The 4,696-nt window shown below is 39.4% G+C and overlaps 1 long non-coding RNA gene across 2 annotated transcripts in view; it reads left to right on the forward strand.

Moving 5' to 3' along the window:
• The window catches only part of LOC118599345, a 67,112-nt gene that overhangs the window by 18,051 nt on the left and 44,365 nt on the right, over positions 1 to 4,696 (forward strand). The window contains exons 2-3 of one of the 2 annotated variants that reach the window (XR_004948650.1): positions 1,641 to 1,750; positions 3,541 to 4,357. The exons of the other annotated variant lie outside the window; for it this stretch is intronic. This is a non-coding gene — a long non-coding RNA (uncharacterized LOC118599345). Of the gene's footprint in view, positions 1 to 1,640; positions 1,751 to 3,540; positions 4,358 to 4,696 lie in introns of those variants that run through there. 2 annotated transcript variants of the gene reach the window in all.

A 4,696-nucleotide genomic window follows, 5' to 3' on the forward strand; every position in this document is an offset into this window, starting at 1 on the left:
TTTTAGTTTATTTGAAACCAGGGGTTTTAAATGTAATATTTATGCTGCATTTGAAAAAGAAAATAATTTGAGATGGATTTGTTTGTGTTGAAGTAAAGTCTTAGTGATTGGAACCCATATGGGGGTTGACCTGTACAGAGTATTTTGTTGTCCGGCCCCTGGAGAGTCATAGGAATGGCTGCATCTTAAGGTATTTCACACACTGACCTCAGCGATGGGCGTTCAAGCAACCACTTTTAATGAAAGTCTATGCAAACGTACATATTTGTGCATTTCGGGCTTCTGTGTTCAAAACTCTTGCATTCTTGCATAGCTACAAACATTTTTAATACAATTTTCTGACTCTATGTACAAAACGCCATTGACCACAAACAAGTTAAACCAGGTTGAGTTTTGACCAATCAGGGACTCTGATTTGTTAGTGACGAATGGATGGCGTCCCCTTTAGTTGATGGAAGTGCCAACCATTTGAAAACTAATCATACAGGAGTATTAATAATTTATTCCAGTTGCTAAACTGGAATAAATTACATTGATAATCCTTAACAATGTTTTATTTTCCGTGATCCTGTTGTCCCCATAGATGGTACACTCTAAATAAATTGACCGTTATCAAGGTGTAAAAAGTTATTCTGCACTTATGTGATGGTAAAAGATTTCTTATTTTCCTGTTTTCATGTTTGTTTTTTGAGTCAGCAGTCATTTTTCCAACGTCACATGAATGCAGTATTTTTTTATGCTCGCGTCTGTCCCTGAAGGACATCAACCTGTTGGCGAAATTGGCTCTAAAATGAGAGCAAAAGCTGCAATTTTGACATAAAACCCCAAAATGTTCTCCTTTAAAATGTATATATTTAAATCAAAGCATGTTAAAGCATGTTTTCGTCCAGATCCCATGTTATTTCTTTCTCTTACGAGGTAGATTACCAAAACGTGCCACGCCAAGACATTCTCACTCCCAAGTCATCATAAAGTGATGTTTAGTTAAGGACCCCTCCGTGTCACTTTTTGATGTTTTGGGTATCCCCAAGTCGTCGTTTTTCGATGCACTGGTTGTTCCCATTAAATCACGGGTCCCCAACCTTTTTGTTGTAGCATGACCCTTTTAAAGTGCTAAAACTGCTGTTGTTATGTATATTTTAAGCACTGTAAGCTCCGCCCTAACGCTACCAGACAGGCGATTATTGGTGACGTCATCAAATGAAAGTGACGTTCAAAATAATAAACACTATTTTTTCATAACTCTCCATTTGGAGGGCCAATTGAAGGCGAAGGGGGTAGGGCTAGGGAAAATGGAAGAATTTGGATTGGACCTTAGGAGCACGCACTGATCACGTAAACAACACCACTGGCTCCTTGTGCAGTGCAAAGGGTTTGGAGGGGTCAATAAAAATGAAAAATCTGTTCGACAAGCCTGCATCTCCCTTACTTCACCCTTTCTTATGTGTGTTATGTGTTCACTGCAACATGGCCGTAGACATTTTAACTTTTCAGGTTCACCAAGCAGTCTACGATCTTGATATTTCCTGCAAGCACCCCGTATACCCCTAAGGGCAGTTGTGATTAAGACGTTGGAAACAAAAGAGCTCTGGAGTTCACAGGAGGTGGGATCTGACCCTGCTTTCCTCTCTGAACTGCAGATATGAAGATGGAGCAACCTTCTCCTTTGCGTGTCTGTCTCCTGGTAACGCAGTCCTCTGGGTCAGCTGGTAAAACAACCATATGGCGGAGGTTTCGACAAAGAACACGCGTAAGCACTTTTCAGGCAGTCATACACTGTGTCCAGGCAAGCCCACTGTCTGCACAAGTGACAGATAGAGGTTGCAGACTCTGCAAAAACTCTCCTTTCTTTTTGTAAAGTTGGAACACAGTCTTCTCCGTCTCCGACACGCCTCAGTGTCACAAGGTGGTGCCGGCTGAAGACAGACAAAGCAAGTCTGGTTAGGATTAGTTCCTCGTAATGCAGTAACCTCGGCCTGAAAGTCTAGACCGACGTTTGGGTTGTAGTATCTTTCCCCTGCACCTGTTCTCTCCCCGGTTTGTGGAACAATCTTCTCAGTGCATGCCTATTGCATTTCCTTTGAAGGCTTATTTTTATTTCATGTGTGGGTATACTGTGGCAGCTGATACTCAGCTGGGATTCACAACGACAAAACGTATCTGGTGCGGAGAAGTTACGGGACCTCAGAGGAAACGCTCCGTGAAAAGGTCTCCAGAGACTGATCTTTAAAACACTATGACTCATAGCGGGATTTTTTGGCATGAAATGAGGAGTCAGCCTTGGATGGATTGTTCAGAGCACACGGAACAAGGTGATGATGATATTCAGATGTAGGAGGAGGTGTTCAAGGAAAGCTCACCGCAACGGGTGTTTTGGCTAAACTTGTGACCCGCCACCAGGTCTGAGTAATGGTGGGAATAAAATATAGATAAAGAACAAAGCTTAGTGCTTTTGGACACTAAAATTAAAAAAAAAACTGCCATTATATAGTCAAACAGTTCATTTTTTGACAGTGTTTGCTGGATTCATTATGTATAGACCCAATCTGATGAAAATAGAGTTTTTAACTTGTTTTTGTGGCAATTTTCTCACGATGGAGGATATATACTAGGAAAATTAGGCTTAAAATTGCATTTCTGAGTATTTCTTAGTTCAAATGGTTGTAAATCAGGTGTTTACGAAAAAAATACTGGGATACCAGGAGTCCCACCCATAACTCAGACGCAAATTTCTAATGAACTCCTGCCGCCCTGCAGAAACGATGTCCTAGAAAACCACACGTTTTTAGATTTTGTCTAAAAAGGACATAACCATGATTAAAAGACCACTGGGAACACTTTTACAATAGATCAAAAGATGATTGGAGTGGGACTTGAAGCAGTCAAAATCCTCTTTGCACACAAATGTGATATTTAAGTCCCTTTGGTATAATTTGACCTAAATAATGTGTTTATCTTACAAAAAATATTACGTTTTTTATATTTGTAAGATTTCGCATGTGTGATTTGGGCCTGCAGCAAAAGGCACCTGGAGAAAACCCCACACAAACCAGGAACCCTGTTGCTGCGATGCAACACTAATGTGCCGCCAGAGGCTGAAAGTAACATTCAGTTGTTGCTGGATGTTCTTATTTCAGCAAAGGATTTGATTCTAACATGTAATCTAATAAGTCTTTGGAAGATTGAAAACTACTTATATGCAAGCAAATCAATTAGTCGGCTGACAAAACTCTTAAAAAAAAATCTTAAAGCGGTTTGTGCTCGCTAGTGTGTGCATCTGCATGCTGCTCTTTCCCATGCATGACTTTGTGTAGTTTCTCTTGCACAACTCGCCACATACACCCAAGCTGCCCCTTGAGGAAGTGGTTACCTTTCAGGCTTTCTGGTTTCACATATCGAGCTGTGTTTGTGAGGCAGCGTGTGTGTGTGAATGTGTGCGTGAGACGGAGCGAGGGCTCTCGCACAGTGGGGATTAAGAGAGGCCCGGTTCAAGGTAAAAAGACAGCCGTGGTCACTCCCTCCTTTGTCTCACTCCTCCAGCCCCCCCGCGCCTGTCCTCACCCTCCGTGGTGGCGCTATGATGGATGGCAGACTGCAGGGGTGAAGGTGGAGGAGCATGTGACCAACAGTCTGACTCGGGGGTTTGTGTGAAGCTCTTTCCAGGAATGTGAAGCCTGTAACCGTATAATGACTCACTAATCACAATGATTTGATAATCGGGGAGGGGGGGCTTTCAAACAACTGAAGCACACACATGTATGTCCTTGTATGATTCCACACACACATGCGCTGACATTAAAATTAATTCCCTGAGCCTCTTTAATGGTGCGAGGGTTTATGTCGTCACGTGTCACCATAACTTGCAATGAAAATAAAACCCAAGCACATTATACTTTAATTAGCCATTTTATACTCCCCATTAAAAGACTCCTGTTTCTACTACCCAATGATAACAGTTTGAAAAGTAATATTAGACTTTATGGCCTATCCACACTAAATCTGGATGATAAAGAGGTTAAGGTGGCCGGACTCAATGTGGCATTAGCGTGCTCCAACACGGTTTCAGGATTTTAACTCAGTCACATGGCAAACAATTGATTTGGGCTCCTCAGTGCGGTGACCCAGAAGTGCAAATCAAAACAACAAATCACTAAACAAAAAAAATGTATAAAACAAAACAATTACATGTTTTAGAAATCAAAATAAAATTCCAGGAATTAAAATATAAAAGAAAAAAAACGTTAGAAAATGGAAAATCCTACCTGAGAGTATTAGAGGGAGCTTAAAAATAATATATATATTTATGACATAAAATCATAATTTTGTGACAATAAAGTTGTAAAATTATGAGGAAAAAGTAAAAAAAAAAATTGCAAGACTAAAGTTGCAAAATTATAAGAAAAAGTCTCAATTTTACAAGAATAAAGTTGTAACATTATAAAAAAAGTCAAAAAATTGCAAAAATAAAATCATAAAAATTATGACAAAAAGGCGGAATTTTTTTAGAGTAAAGTTGTACCATTTTAAAGGAAAAAATTAAAACATCATGTGAACAAAATTGTAAAATAAGTAAAAAAAATTTGCAAAAACAAAGTCGTAAAGTTGTAATTTTATGATATTAAAGTCGTAAAATTATTAGAAAAATTGGAATTTTACAAAAATGAAGTCGTAATATTACAATAAAAAAATTTCTAGA

The sequence above is a fragment of the Oryzias melastigma genome, linkage group LG11 (genome assembly GCF_002922805.2).
Source record: "Oryzias melastigma strain HK-1 linkage group LG11, ASM292280v2, whole genome shotgun sequence".
NCBI classification, from domain to species: Eukaryota; Metazoa; Chordata; class Actinopteri; order Beloniformes; family Adrianichthyidae; genus Oryzias; species Oryzias melastigma.